Here is a 17322-nt window from a genome sequence, read left to right as displayed (position 1 = left end):
CTTCAGTAAGTGGTGCTGGGAAAACTGGACAGCTACATGTAAAAGAATGAAATGAGAACATTCCCTAATACCATAGACAAAAATAAACTCAGAATGGAATAAAGACTGAAATGTAAGGCCAGATACTATCAAACTCTTAGAGGAAAACATAGACAGAACACTCTGACATAAATCACAGCAAGATCCTTTTTGATCCACCTCCTAGAGAAATGGAAGTAAAAACAAAAATAAACAAATGGGACCTAATGAAACTTAAAAGCTTTTGCACAGTAAGGAAAGCATAAGACAAAAAGACAACCCTCAGAATGGGAGAAAATATTTTCAAATGAAGCAACTGACAAAGGATTTATCTCCAAATTTACAAGCAGCACATGCAGCCCAATATCAAAGAAACAAACACCCAATCCAAAAATGGGCAGAAGTCCTAAATAGACATTTCTCCAAAGTAGATATACAGATTGCCAGCAAACACATGAAAGGATGCTCAACATCACTAATCATTAGAGAAATGCAAATCAAAATTACAATGAGGCATCACCTCACACCAGTCAGAATGGCCATCATCAAAAAATCTACAAACAGTAGATACTGGAGAGGGTGTGGACAAAGGGAACTCTCTTGCACTGTTGGTGGTAGGGTAAATTGTTGCAGCCAGTGTGGAGAACAGTATGGAGGTTCCTTAAAAACTAAAAATAGAAATGACACAGCAACACTACCAAATGACACAGCAATCCTACTACTGGACATATACCCTGAGAAAACCATAATTCAAAAATAGTCATGTACCAAAATATTCATTGCAGCTCTATTTACAATAGCCCGGAGATGGAAACAACCTAAGTGTCCATCTACAGATGAATGGATAAAGAAGATGTGGCATATATATACAATGGAATATTGCTCAACCATAAAAAGAAACGAAATTGAGTTATTTGTAGTGAGGTGGATGGACCTAGAGTCTGACATACAGAGTGAAGTAAGTCAGAAAGAGAAAAACAAATACCGTATGCTAACACATATATATGGAATCTAAGAAAAAAAAATGTCATGAAGAACCTAGGGGTAAGACAGGAATAAAGACACAGACCTACTAGAGAATGGAATTAAGGATATGGGGAGGGGGAAGGGTAAGCTGTGACAAAGCGAGAGAGTGGTATGGACATATATATACACTACCAAATGTAAAATAGCTAGCTAGTGGGAAGCAGCTGAATAGCACAGGGAGATCAGGTCGGTGCTTTGTGACCACCTAGAGGGGTGGGATAGGGAGGATGGGAGGGAGACTCAAGAGGTAGGAGATATGGGGATATATTTATATGTATAGTTGATTCAGTTTGTTATAAAGCACAAGGTAACACCCCATTGTAATGGAATTTTACTCCAATAAAAATATTAAAAAAAAAAAGACATACTCCATTGTCATAAAAATACAAGTCAAGATAAAGGTGAATCTAAAGAAAACTTTAAAAAGGAGACAAGTACTTAGAAGACCAAATCAGAACAATCAAAAAAAATTAAAACAGTGTAAAGAATGATTATAATATTAAATTTATTTGTGTGATTGAATAAATAAACATTAAATTAAAAAAATCCGAACCTTCTTCTATAAATTTCTGTACATGCACATACATATATATAGATTTTTCCATTATGTATGGGATCATGTTTGTTTTTCGTATATCTTACAGATCTACCCATATCTATGCATAGCTGTACACCTCAGTGTCTTTAACAGCTGTATAGTATTTCATAGTATGGATATAGTATACTTTATTTAACCATTCCTCTATGGAAAGGTGTTAATTCCCAGATTTTGAACATTACAACATGTCCTGCATTGACTATCCTCGTACATGTATGTATTTCTGTGCATATGTAGTTGGATTTCTGTAGTATGGAGTCCTGGAAAAGGAATTCCTGAACACTTGAAACTTTTTCAAGTACTGTCAGTTTGCCTTCCAAAATGCTATACCAATTTATAATCTCATAAACAGTGTATAAATGTGTACATTACATTTTGAGAAGAATTTGACCCCCTTTTTAAACATCTTTATTGGAGTATAATTGCTTTACAATTGTGTGTTAGTTTCTGCTTTATAACAAATTGAATCAGTTATATATTACTTACATCCCCATATCTCTTCCGTCTTATGTCTACCTCCCTCTTACCCTCCCTGTCCCATCCCTCTAGGTGGTCACAAAGCACCGAGCTGATCTCCCTGTGCTATGCGGCTGCTTCCCACTAGCTATTTATTTCACATTTGGTAGTGTATATATGTCCATGGCACTCTCTCACTTTGTCCCAGCTTACATTTCCTCCTCCCTGTGTCCTCAAGTCCATTCTCTAGTAGGTCTGTGCCTTTATTCCCATCTTACCCCTAGGTTCTTTCTGACCTTTCTTTTTCTTTTTAGATTCTATATATATGTGTTAGCACATGGCATTTATTTTTCTTTTTCTGACTTAGTTCACTCGGTATGACAGACTCTAAGTCCCTCCATCACACTAAAATAACTTAAATTCATTTCTTTTTATGGCTGAGTAATATTCCATTGTATATATGTGCCCAATCTTCTTTATCTATTCATCTGTTGATGAACACTTAGGTTGTTTCCATGTCTTGGCTACTGTAAATAGAACTGAAATGAACATTGCGGTACACGACTCTTTGAATTATGGTTTTCTTAGGGTAAAAAAAATGCCCAGTAGTGGGATTCCTGGGTCATATGGTAGTTCTATCTTTAGCTTTTTAAGGAACCTGCATACTGTTCTCCATAGCGGCTGTATCAATTTACATTCCCACCAACTGTGCAAGAGGGTTCCCTTTTCTCCACACCCTCCCCGGCATTTATTGTTTGTAGATTTTTTGATGATGGCCATTCTGACAAGTGTGAGGTGATATTCATTGCAGTTTTGATTTGCATTTCTCTGATGATTAGTGATGTTGAGCATCTGTTCATGTGTTTGTTGGCAGTCTGTATATTTCTTTGGAGAAATGTCTATTTAGGTCTTCAGCCCATTTTGGGGTTGGGTGTTTGTTTTTTTGATATTGAGCTGCATGTGCTGCTTGTAAATTTTGGAGATAAATCCTTTGTCCGTTACTTCATTTGCAAATATTTTCTCCCATTCAGAGGGTTGTCTTTTCGTCTTGTTTATGGTTTCCTTTGCTGTGTAAAAGCTTTTAAGTTTCATTAGGTCCCATTTGTTTATTTTTGTTTTTATTTCTATTTCTCTAGGAGGTGGGTCAAAAAGGATCTTGCTGTGATTTATCTCAGAGTGTTCTGCCTATGTTTTCCTCTAAGAGTTTGATAGTGTCTGGCCTTACATTTAGGTGTTTAATCTATTATGAGTTTATTTTTGTGTATGGTGTTAGGGAGTCTTCTCATTTCATTCTTTTACATGTTGCTGTCCAGTTTTACCAGCAACACTTATTGAGGGGCTGTCTTTTCTCCATTGTATATTCTTGCCTCCTTTATCAAAGATAAGGTTACCGTATGTGCATGGGTTTATCTCTGGGCTTTCTATCCTGTTCCATTGATCTATATTTCTGTTTTTGTGCCACTGCCATACTGTCTTGATTACTATAGCTTTGTAGTATAGACTGAAGCCAGGGAGCCTGCTTCCTCCAGCTCCGTTTTTCTTTCCCAAGATTGCTTTGCCTATTCGTGGTCTTTTGTGTTTCCATACAAATTGTGAAATTTTTTCTTCTTGTTCTGTGAAAACTGCCAGTGGTAGTTTGATAGGGATTGCATTGAATCTGTGGATTACTTGGCCTAGTAAAGTCATTTTCACAATGTTGATTCTTCCAATCCAAGGACGTGGTGTATCTCTCCATCTGTTTGTAACATCTTAATTTCTTTCATCAGTGTCTTAAAGTTTTTTGCATACAGGTCTTTTGTCTCCTTAGGTAGGTTTATTCCTAGGTATTTTATTTTTGTTGCAATGGGAAATGGGAGTGTGTTCTTAACTTCACTTGCAGATTTTTCACCATTAGTGTATAGGAATGCCAGAGATTTCTGTGCATTAATTTTGTATCCTGCTACTTTACCAAATTCATTGATTAGCTGTACACTTTTCTGATAGCATCTTTAGGATTCTCTATGTATAGTATCATGTCATCTGCAAACAGTGACAGCTTTACTTGTTCTTTTCCAATTTGGATTCCTTTTATGTCTTTTCCTTTGATTGCTGTGGCTAAAACTTCGAAAACTATGTTGAATAATAGTGGTGAGAGTGGGCAACGTTTTCTTGTTCCTGATCTTAGTGGAAATGTTTTCAGTTTTTCACTGTTGAAGATGATGTTGGCTGTGGGTTTGTCATATATGGCCTTTATTATGTTGAGGTAAGTTCCCTCTGTGCCTACTTTCTGGAGGGTTTTTATCATAAATCGGTGTTGAATTTTGTCAAAAGATTTCTCTGCATCTATTGAGGTGATCATATGGTTTTTCTCCTTCAGTTTATTCATATCATGTATCATGTTGGTTGATGTGTGTATATTGAAGAATCCTTGCACTCCTGGGATAATCCACAGGTGATCATGGTGTATGATCCTTTTAATATGCTGTTGGATTCTGTTTGCTAGTATTTTGTTGAAGAATTTTGCATCTATGTTCATCAGTGATATTCGCCTGTAGTTTTCTTTCTTTGTGACATCTTTGTCTGGTTTTGGTATCAGGGTGATGGTGGCCTTGTAGAATTAGTTTGGGAGTGTTCCTCTCTCTGCTATAATTTGGAAGAGTTTGAGAAGGATAGGTGTTAGCTCTTCTCTAAATGTTTGATAGAATTTGCCTGTGAAGCCATCTGATCCTGGGCTTTTGTTTGTTGGAAGATTTTTAATCACAGTTTCAATTTCAGTGTGTGTGATTGGTCTCTACCTATTTTCTATTTTTTCCTGGTTCAGTCTCAAAAGGTTGTGCATTTCTGATAATTTGTGCATTTCTTCCAGGTTATCCATTTTATTGGCATATAGTTGCTTGCAGTAATCTCTCATGATCCTTTTTATTTCTCCATGGTCAGTTGTTACTTCTCCTTTTTCATTTCTAATTCTACTGATTTTAGTCTTCTACCTTTTTTTTGATAAGTCTGGCTATAATGGTTTATCAATTTTGTTTATCTTCTCAAAGAACCAGCTTTTAGTTTTATTGATCTTGGCTATTGTTTCCTTCATTTCGTTTTCATTTATTTCTGATTTGATATTTATGATTTTCTTTCCTTCTGCTAACTTTGGGTTTTCTTATTCTTCTTTCTCTAATTGCTTTATGTGTAAGTTTAGGTTTTTATTTGAGATGTTTGTTGTTTCTTAAAGTAGGATTGTATTGCTATAAACTTTCCTCTTAGAACTGCTTTTGCTGCATCCCATAGGTTTTGGGTCATCGTGTTTTCATTTTCATTTGTTTCTATGTATTTTTTGATTTCCTCTTTGATTTTTTAAGTGTTCTATTGGTTACTTAGTAGTGTATTTTTTAGCCTCCATGTGTTTGTATTTTTTTACAGATTTTTTCCTGTAATTGATATCTAGTCTCATAGCATTGTTGTCTGAAAAGATACTTGATATACTTTCAGTTTTCTTAAATTTACCAAGGCTTGATTTGTGACCCAATATATGATCTATTCTGGAGAATGTTCCATGAGCACTTGAGAAGAAAGTGTATTCTCTTGTTTTTGGATGGAATGTCCTATAAATATCAATTAAGTCCATATTGTTTAATGTATCATTTAAAGCTTGTGTTTCCTTATTTATTTTCATTTTGGATGATCTGTCCATTGGTGAAAGTGGGGTGTTAATGTCCCCTAGTATGATTGTGTTACTGTTGAGTTCCCCTTTTATGGCTGTTATTATTTGCCTTATGGTTTGAGGTGCTCCTATGTTGGGTGCATAAATATTTACAATTGTTATATCTCCTTCTTGGATTGATCCCTTGATCATTATGTAGTGTCCTTCTTTGTCTCTTCTAATAGTCTTTGTTTTAAAGTCTATTTTTTCTGATATGAGAAGTGCCACTCTAGCTTTCTTTTGATTTCCATTTGCATGGAATATCTTTTTCCATCCCCTTTCAGTCTGTATGTGTCCCTACGTCTCAAGTGGGTCTCTTGTAGACAGCATATATACAGGTCTTGGACAAACACATTTTTATTGTAGGACGAAAAATTTGAATGATGAGGGATATAGAAAACTCCTAGCAGTGAATTATGACTGAAGACTTTTTCTCTAAACAGCTTATAAAAATTTATACCCACTATTTTAAGTTTGGTGATTGGACTAACCCTGGGAAAGATTTATCCCTTTTGTATGTGACACTTCTGGTTATATCTTTTTTTTTTTTTTGCGATATGCAGGCCTTTCACTGTTGTGGCCTCTCCCATTGTGGAGCACAGGCTGCGGAGCACAGGCTCCGATGCGCAGGCTCAATGGCCATGGTTCACGGGCCCAGCCGCTCCACGGCATGTGGGATTGTCCCGAACCAGGGCACGAACCTGTGTCCCCTGCATCGGCAGTCAGACTCTCAACCACTGCGCCACCAGGGAAGCCCCTTCTGGTTATATCTTAATGGTCAGAACTCACCTGTCCAGTTGCAAGGAAGACTGGGAAATGAAGACTCCATTTTTTGGGACTACATGCTGAGCCAAAACCTGTGGGCTCTATAATTACTACAGGAAAAACAGTAGTTTGAGAGATAGTCAGTTTTTGTCATGCTCCTGGAACTCTAGAGTTGCTCATAACCATTTTTTCCCTCTGTGTTTGCATCTCTTTTAACCCTTTTGGTCTCTTCTATCTCTCAGAAATTTCTCCCCCATAATTCCTCTTACCTTTTGTTTCCCCTTATTTTTTGATATGTCAGCTTTCTGTTTCTCCATTTCTGTCTTATGCTCAGCCTCTGCTTCTCTATATGTTGTATCTATCTCTCCTTTTCTCCTCTGTGTGTATTTTTTATCTTTCCATCTGTTTCCTATCCATCTGTCTCTCTATCTTTAGCTGTCTGTGTCTTCCTACTTGTGTATTTCTGGCTTTCTTCCTTTCAGTATCCATGTCTCTTTCTACCTCCATTTATAAGTATTAAAGCTAATAATAGAATGGGCTGCCACTTCATATAGTTGTTTTTGTGAAATAGGAAGTAGCTGAGGACATGGTAGATACAGGGATAGGTTATCAAATGATTTCTTCATTGGTTGATGGTTGGACTACATAACTATTGAAATCTTCCAAATTTGAGTCAAATTGAGAACCAACTTTTTCTCCTGAGTAAGTCGAATCTCATTAACATTATTGCATCTTTGTTTCCTGATTGTAGATCTAATAAGACCTCAGGGTCATCTCTATATAAATACCATACTTCATTGAGGATGACTGTGGAAGTAGAAAATATGAGATTGAGATGAATGTGTGTTAACTACAGAACTGTCTTTGAAAGTTAATTATCTTTATAAATAATACATCTGTGATATATATGTGAGCTGTGTGTCTGTGTGTTTGTAACTTCCAGTTTTTTGGAGGTTACGTATATATGATTGGCTGATCCAAATGATTGGAAGACATCGTAAGTAACAAAATTGTCTCTGATGGCAAGAATGTATTAAGAAATGGTATAATTGCATATTCTCTGCAGCCTAACTGATATATCTAGTTGAATCTTTCAACTGTGTCAGAATATATTCATAAGTTAAACTTGTTTGGGCTTCTAGAGTCAAGAGTATGCCATACAGATGCTTTAAAAAAATTAACATGAACCAGGAACCTGACATGCCTGGTACTTTAAGGGAGGAAGAAAGTAAATTGGAGAAGGTAATTTATAAACTATACTTGAAAACCATTCGAGTATAACATTATTATTACAATTATCTGTTGAAAGATTTAGTTCAATTACATTTTTTAAAACTCTCTTGTCAAGATGGCCCTACTCATATTAAGATTTGGTACTCAAAGGAGAGGAATACTAATGCCTTCATTAGCAATTGTGTCAGTGTCTTCAGTCTTTAGAATTCCTCATGTGGCCTTTTGGGATTTTTACATACTACCCTTAGGGAATCAGTAAACACAAAGCCCTCAGGGGGATGTGAACTTTAGGCATAAGGACCACTGCATATTTATAGCCACGGTAAGGGGAAGACCCTTTTTATGGGGGAAAAAGTAATTTAGAAATAATTGAATAGCAGCATAATTGCCATCGTTTAAAATATTAAACATGCTTCTGTACACTTTCTTCACACAACAGTGAGTTGGTTGTAAAATCACAAAGAGGGAAAAGTTATAATGTAATAAACGTAAATTTCAGTGTAAGATTTCCAGGGGATAACCTGAGCTGCTTCTGACACTTTTAGTGTTTAAACAGATGTGTGGAAACGTATGTTGGGAGCCCAGTGGTCACATTCCTTGATCAGTGATGGTATTTCAGGTGGATTGCTGTTGCAGATGAGCATTGCTAGGAGATTGATTGCACTGGCCTTTCTTTTTGACTGTTTGAATTGGCAGTTTGGCAGATTTTCCCTTTCAGTGGCAAATCTGAATCACCTACTGAACATGCTACCAAACACGCTTCTTACTCTATATTCCCTTACCACCTAACATATACAGATTGTTCTCTACTGTCTTGCACTTGACTAAGCACTCCAGTGTGCATGCATACTAGATGGCAAGAAGTGATGTTTTATAATCTTAGACGTGGTTTATGACTCCCATAGCATCTAACTTCTAGGGCAAATATAGTTTAGTAGTGGTTAAGAGTTTGGGTTTTGTAGTCACACAGAGCTAAAATGAAATCCTTTCTTCCTTAATTTACTATTGTTGTGGCCTTGGATAAGCCATAAGTATCAGTTTTCTGAAAAGAAAATGGGGATAATAATAGCTCACATGGTCATTAATAGGATAAAATACAATATCACAGTCCACTGCATTATCTGGCACACAAAAAATGCTCAATAAGTTATAATTATTATCATAAAATATAATAGTTATTCATCAGAGTTTGCTGAATTAATGAACTCTCCTGTGGAAATAGGATTGGCAAATATACAGATTAAAAAACTCAATACATCCAGTTTTTCTATTCCCCACTGATTTTTTTTAATAATTAACATTTTATAAGAAATTCAACATAGGATTGGTTTACCTCCTGGGTACATGTAATTTTTTTAATATCTTTATTGGAGTATAATTGCTTTACAGTGGTGTCTTAGTTTCTGCTTTATAACAAAGTGAATCAATTATACATATACATATGTTCCCATATCTCTTCCCTCTTGCATCTCCCACCCTCCCTATCCCACCCCTCCAGGCAGTCACAAAGCACCGAGCTGATCTCCCTGTGCTGTGCGGCTGCTTCCCACTAGCTATCTACCTTACGTTTGGTAGTGTATATAAGAAAAAAAAATGTCATGAAGAACCTAGGGGTAAGACAGGAATAAAGACACAGACCTACTAGAGAATGGACTTGAGGATATGGGGAGGGGGAAGGGTAAGCTGTGACAAAGCGAGAGAGAGCCATGGCCATATATACACTACCCACTGATTTTAATTGAAAAGAAGGGGAGTATATGAAATAGTTCTGTGGTTAACGTATTCAATTCCCATGATGATTTCACTAGTCAAAGTCAAGCATTAAACATTTTATTTCACAAAGAATAGGAAGGAGTTGACTAAGGAAGTAGAAATATTTTTTTGTCAGCTGTTTTCTACCCTTAATATCTCTGAATAACAGGTATGAAATACAGTTCTCGCTTTGGGTGAAAATTATAACTACTGGGTAAAGTAACATTTTAAAAAGTCCTTTTCAAATAATCTTTAATTTTGTCACCATTTACAAAATATTAGAATCCTTAAAATGATATTCTAGGCAAATTATAGTCCTTACAAACTGTCAACTTTTAGATAGAAATAGTGAAGGTACAATCATGAGTAAGATGGGTTGAGGGTAGCGAGACCCTGGAAGTCTCCTAATAGCTAAGCAGCAAGGTTGAGTTGGTAACTGAGCGAATACAGCAGGAAGAGCTAAATCAGAGATGAGCCAGTGTTCTTATCAAAGTCACTGGGGGTGATATAAGTTCTAAAAAGGGAGACAAGACAGGAGAGCTAGAATGTGCCTGTGGTTCAGGAAAAATTTGAAGTATAAGCCTTCTTTTGAAAGTTCAGAGGCTACATAATCTTTTGAGCTGGAAATTGGACAGATAGTCAATATAAAACAAAGAAATTTGTGGAGTTTATAATGGTATTTTCAGAGTCTTGGTTTGGGATCTCCCAAAAGCAGACTCAAACACAAGGATTTGGATGTAAGTAGTTTATTTGGGAGGTGATCCCAGCAAGTACTGCAAGGGAATGGCAAAGTCAGACTAGAAGGGACGAAAAGCCAATAGAGTGTGCTAATGAGCAGTTTGCCATTCAGTCCTACTGGAACATTCCAAGGGGTGAGGAAGCTGGGGTATTTATTCACCAACTCCTATATCATTGAATGAGAATCACTCATGGTGTGTTAACAACCTGGAACTTCCAGTCAGCCTCCTATGCTATTCAAGCTGCTTTTTCAGATAGAGAAGCACCTCTGGCAAACAAACACAGGAAGACTTCTGTGCAGATGACTTTTGGGAGGCCCAAGAGGATATGGATAGGGTACCAACAGAGTCTGCTACAGCAGGAGATGGGGCCCATCTCAGATTTGGATAATCATATATTAGATAAGAGAGATTCTATTTCAAATAAATGGGTAACTTGGGAAGAAAACCACTGAAAGCTGCAATTTATTTGTTACTTGAACCATTGATACGTTGTTATCTACATTGATATTCCCCTTTCATTCATTAAAATATTTACTGATAACCTATTATATGTCAAGCTCTATGATAGATGCTGAGAATACAACAGCTAATGACTAAGTGACTGCCCTCATGAAGCTTACATGTTAGTAGTCAAGGAGTGGTTAAAAACAACCAAGCTAATAAATATAACTGATTTATTAAGTGTTTCAACTCATTGAAGTATAAACATGGTATGGTACTATTTTTCCTAATTGCTACTTCATGTGCTCTACTGTACTTCCTTTTTCCACTAGGAGTCAGGGACAGTGATAAACATTTCAGTTTGATTCTATCATTTTTCAGATGTTTTCTGAGTTTTGTTCTGATTTTAAAGACTTCGTCTTAGTCTAAGATCCTATCTGATTCAAATATTGTATCTTCCTTTTTTTTTTTTTTTTCAAACAGAGGAGACATGTGGCTCTCATGGATAGGAATTTGGAGGGTGTGTGGTAGGTTTTCACACATTTTCCCTTCTTCCTCGTCTTTCCTCCGTACCTTCTCCTTTGGTGTTGCATTGGGATAGGTGTGACTGGAGAAGAGGGAGAGGAAAATGAAATGCTTGTGATTGACGGTGTCTTCTCCTTGGTTGGTCATAACTTCTCATTTAGCTGTCTGTATGTGCTGTATAAACAGGTAGTAGTTACAGCAGGCCTGATGATGAGATTCTCCTCCAGGCATCTCCTCTGGACATTGGAAGTCCCTGGAAAGATTTGATTACATCTTCCCTCAGTTTTAGCAGGTAGCATCATACCACTTTCCTCTCAGGTGCACTCATTTTGCCCCATGTTGCAAAGCCTATGACAAGAATCATCTGTTTACCCAATCCGAGATGGATCATTGGTAATATGCCAAATCTAACTTCCATGCTTCTTGGGACTCGGAAATTTGGTGTATGTTGGGGATGGATAGGGATTAGTCCTGGCCCCCTCGTCATCTGGAAACCTCCAGCATACCATCTCTCCCCAGGGTTCTTTATTCCTGTTTCAGTGGTAAAAGGGAAGTCCAGCATGACAACTGGGAAAGCAAAGCCTGTCTTTGTTATCAAAAGACCTCCTCTTCCTTCCCAGACCTCTGTTTATTGATGGAGTTGGTGGGGGGGGGCAGTATGATAAGGAACTAGCTGCACTGAATAGTTGAACTGGTGGCCTCACCCAAACATGAATTTTTCTGAATTTAGGATATCAGGTGGATCTTTTGGTCAATTCTGGGAAAAGAGGATCCCACCCAACACTTGATATCATCCTATTACTCTTACATTCTGGGTAAGGTTCTGCACATTTAGATACAAACCAATTATTCAGAAGACAAATCATTATATGGAATTCTGGCTCTTTAAATGTTATCCAGAGCTTGTTTTTGTCTTTCCATTCAGGTTTGCTTCCATCCATTATTTCAGGGATCTCTGTGGTTTCACCCTCATGGTCCCCTTTGCTATTTTTCTATCTTGGGTTTATGATGTACCCAGTGTACCTCTGTGGTGCTTATATTCTGACTTGTAAAGGATTCTAAATGAGCCCTCATATAGGAACCGATTTACTGAAAAGTCTTAACTCAATGGAATAAACACTTAAAAACGTTTTTGTTTTTTCCCCAAATGCCTACCGATGGTCGTGCTTTAGTCAATTCTGTTCCCTTTTGGGGGGTTCTTAACAATATCTCAGTTCAGTTCCATACTTTTCTCAGTTATTTTTCATTTCAGAACAGTTTCATTCCAATTATTTAAGGTTCGGTGCTGCTGATTTTAAAACATCAATGTCAAAGTTGAGTAAGAACTCTTCCTGTCACATAAATACAATAACTGTAAGTGCTGATCAGTCTTATGAATAAAACAAGCAAGGAAGTGAGCTAGTGAATGACAGAGTGAGACTTTAAGATTGGGTAGTCAGGAAAGGCCTTTTTGTGGGACTGAAACCTATAGGATGTTAATGAATGTGAGTGAAGAGTGGGGAGGAGTATTCCAGCAGGAAGACCTAATGCAAAGGCCATGAGGAGGAAATGACTAAGGCATGTTCCAGGGACAAATACAATGTCCATAGTGGATGGAGCATAGCCAACAAGGAGGAAAGTGCTGTGGAATAAGATCAAAGAGGCAGCAGAGGCCCTACCTGCAGACCCATGAAAGTCTAATGGAGGGGGTTCAGATTTTACTCTAAATCCAGTGGGAAACCATTGAAAGTTCTGAGCAGGGAACTTTGACATGATGCTCTTGTGAACTTTCATATTTTCTTCCATTTGCATAAAAATAAAGCCAGAAATCACCAAAATGTCATTGTTTCTGTAATGTGTCTTCAAGGTATGTGAAATTATAGCTGCTGCTTTGTTGAGGCCAAGATCTGTGATTCAAACTTCATATCCTTTTTTGACTTTTCAGCTGCCAAGGAAAGTGAACAATGAAGCCACCATTTCTTTTGGCCCTTGTGGTGTGTTCTGTAGTCAGCACAAATTTGAAGATGGTGTCAAAGAGAAATTCTGGTAAGTTGCTGGCAACTTCTCATGATTTGGTCAAAAATATATGCTTTTTGTGAGCATTTAGAGAGCATCTGTATCTTTAACTACAAATACCTTTAAACAGAAGCACTTGTAATCCAGCTATGTTGGAAAGTAGCCAAAGTAAAAATGAGATTTTAGCCTACCCCTGACAAAATTCTGGGAAACCAGTGGAATTTTGTTCAACTTCAGTGGCAGTATACTCTCAGTGGACAATAAAATGTTAAGGGCCTTCTTAGGGTTGGTTACATTTGCTAGTGCATATACACCTGGGAGCAAACATTTGCAAATGAGAAGACAGGAAACCTTTAAAAGTATATATTCTTTGCCTCCTAATTGCGTATGCAGCGTTACAGTTTAAATGAAAGTTTTTGACAAATATCAGTGAGCTTTAGTTCCTCACATCCTCACATTTGTACCAAATCCCTAACAGGCAGAGGTTTAAACCTTCCAAGTTTGGAAATATTAGCTAATTGCCTGAAGTGGAATTTGTTGAGAATAAATATCTATTCCTAGAACATGGTGGTCTGGTAGGCAGCCATGATTGTACTAAGAGATTAGCTGTAGCCAGTAGATATCCCAATCAAAGCTTAATCATTGTTTAACAACACTTGGATATATATGTCTTTCAGCGTTGATTATACATTTTAGCTATAATTACAAATCATGCATGAGATTTTCAGAATTGATTTTCTGTCTGTAATCATTCCAGTAAGACGTTGAGGAATGTATTGGTATATGAAAACAAAAGGCTGTGGATGGGGCTTTCTGCTGGCTTCTAATTCAGTTACTTCCTAGAATTAAATGTATGCTCTTTAATTTCTCATTAAGTCTAAAACCCAGGCAATAAAGTACATGGCTATTTTTCAAAGCAATAAATACTGGCTGGAGCTTGGAGTTTGGTTAATGTTTGTTTTCTAAGGTGAGAATACTTGATCATTGAAATTGCTAAAGAATAGTATTGTTCTTCAATTGATAGTATATTAATAAGTCTTTCACAGAAGTGGGTCACAGGTTATAAAATAGAGTAACACTACTCAAGTCCAAAGGATTCTTGAATGGTAAAGGTAGGGGAATATATTGGCTTTTTCTCCCCCATTAAATACTTATGAATGTCTTTAACACGTTTTTGTATATTGTGACTCTCTTTCCGCTGTATTTGTGTGTAACATTTTACGTATAATATCTCCAGCTTGGCCTATTTTACGTGGCTGTCTTTCCTTGCCTTACTTTTGAAGTCACATTTTCACTTTCAATCTTGGCTCAGATTGATTATTGCTGAAATAAAATACTTGGAGATATTACTTACTAGCGATATAGCCTGTTGGACTGGATCCCATTTTCCTCACTTGGTTATGTTATAATGTCTATAGCAGAATCTGAAAGCAAAAAAAAGAATTGAGAATTTAAAAAGCCATCTATATTATGATAGCTTAATTCAAGTAAAATCCAATCTGAAAAAAAAACAAGTTGCTACCTGCGTATGCTGTCTTGTTTTCTTGGTTTCCTTATTATTTATGAGGAGGGATGCTGTTAAAAAAAAATACACACACGCACACACACACACACACACACAGATGTAGTTATCATTGATGTGCAGATGCCCTTTAAAGATCAACATTTTAATGCTCTGCCCCTTTATTCTTATCAAGTGTGAGACTGTTTGTGGCTTATTACATGTTCTTAGCTTTGTCTTCTCAGTGTAGGCAAGTGGTGTCATAGCTGCAGTGAGCTTTATTAAAGAAAGCTGTGACAAAGCGAGAGAGTGGCATGGACATATATACACTACCAAACGTAAAATAGATAGCTAGTGGGAAGCAGCCACATAGCACAGGGAGATCAGCTTGGTGCTTTGTGACCACCTAGAGGGGTGGGATAGGGAGGGTGGGAGGGAGGGAGACGCAAGAGGGAAGAGATATGGGAACATATGTATATGTATAACTGATTCACTTGGTTATAAAGCAGAAACTAACACACCATTGTAAAGCAATTATACTCCAATAAAGATGTAAAAAAAAAAAAAGAAACATTACCCCAAAAGATATTCCCCTTAGAGTGAATGTATTTGAATTGTTTCAGTCTCCTCTTCCCCATCTGTTTACCCTCAGCTACCTCCTAGGACATATAGCAATTGTAATATTGGAACAAACCTTTTTGTACAGGTCTGGGCAGTGGAGATGGTTTGAATACAGTTGGTCTTTTCTCTTATGCCTTCCTCCTTCTATTTACATTGTATATGGAATAGAAAGGGAAGAGTAATAGGTTGATGTTGGTTTGTGCATGTCTGTGTGTGTAGTGTTTGTTTTTTACCACAAAATACAGAAATAAAACCAAGCATGGAATGGATAAAAGACACATTAAGTTGCACATAGCTGATGAAGATGGGGGTCCTTTGGAGCAGTTGTTTTCACTCTTGCCTTATTTCGCCACTTTCATCATAACCCCCATCCTAGCCCCTACAATCCTCTTAATATTACTGTTTTATGTAGGAAAAATAATTATTTGCACTCTCATTATGATGGTCCTATTTGAGTTGGCAAATTACTCTGGCAAATCTGGAGTACAAAATTTTGTTTCATACAGTCTGTGAGGTCCTTTGGCCTTTGCCAGTTAAAGAGATCTGGATTAAACTTGCATAGTTGTTCGTGGAATAGCCAATGGAACTTAGAAATTTTATTTTTCTCCCCTCCTTTCTTTCCTTCAAGTCAAAAAATGAAAAATGATTGTGTCCTTTGCTCATTAACATTTATAACTGTTTAGTGCCAGATGTGACACCAGGTGTAATGATTTCTGTGCAGTTCATTATAGACAGGAACCCTTTTCACTAAGATCCCTACAAATACTTATGCCAAGTACCACCTTATGCACAAGACAGAGGACCAAGTGATGGAAGTTTCTTTTTCTGTACTTGCCAATCAGGGAAAATAATAAGACTCAAGACTTTTTTTTTTTAAATCTACTCTGGGCACATATTGAAACAAACCTCCTGGTTTTGGGTGCTATGCAATTTTTAGAAGCTACAGCACAGGTTATTCTTTTAGGTAATGCCCATGCACATTAGGTAAGCCCAATCATCAACCCTGGATCGGGAAACAGCAAAGATGGCTCTGAGATTGCATCTAGGGCCTGGTTACATTAGAACATACTAAAATTCACAGTATCTAATTTTAAGGATTATAGCTGATTGGCAAAGTGTGTGCTTGTTATCCTCCTCACAGAAAATGCATGAGGTCCTTCAGCACTGGCATTATCTAAATTTAGGACTAAATAGATAAGGTCATTTAGAAAGTCTACTCTATGAGAAGTAGGTTTGCTTTACTTAAAGGTGTCAATCTTTATGGCAGGGAATTGGCTAATATCTTGACAAAGGCTAATGGCAGAAACAGCCTGTAGAGGACTTCTAATTATCTAAAATTAATTTTTAATAGGATGGGTGGGCAAATAACTCTCAAGGAGAGATCACACAAGGGCTTCTATTTAACTATGTTGTCTAACCTGAAAAATTATGTCTCTAGGGTATACATGGACTAAATTTGGGGGGAGGCATTAACCTGTCCACTTTACTTTTTTTTTGCTTTTGCTGGTACTGCTGCTGCTGCAGGAAAATGTGAGCTGTATTAGGCAATTATTGGAATTCAGCTTTCCTAGCCTGGATCTTCTTATTAGAAGGGAAAGGAATAGGATGACCAATTAGATGAGAGGGTATGTTAAATTCTGAACCCAATTTGGTCATCTTGCAGCCAGTACCTCTGGAGGATGACCATAATAAAACAACTTTTCAGTGATCTGGTGTTTGAAGGAAAATTTCAGAGCTAACAAGATATCTTAATCAGCTAGAAAAATATAGTCCCTGGTGGTCAAGAGGATGCAAAATCCTGCTGGCACACAGTGGGTAATCTTAGACACATTTTGGATTGACTTGGTGGGGGTTACTTCTTTTTTCCCATTTCAAGTGTTTTTTATTGAGTAATGGAATTTGTAGGTACTATGTTGTAGAGATATTGAATTCTGTTATGTTCCTCTAAAGGGTATTGGTGTTTGTTCTAGTAGCAGTT

The sequence above is a fragment of the Delphinus delphis genome, chromosome X (genome assembly GCF_949987515.2).
Source record: "Delphinus delphis chromosome X, mDelDel1.2, whole genome shotgun sequence".
NCBI lineage: Eukaryota > Metazoa > Chordata > Mammalia > Artiodactyla > Delphinidae > Delphinus > Delphinus delphis.
Note: the sequence above shows the minus strand (reverse complement) of the source record.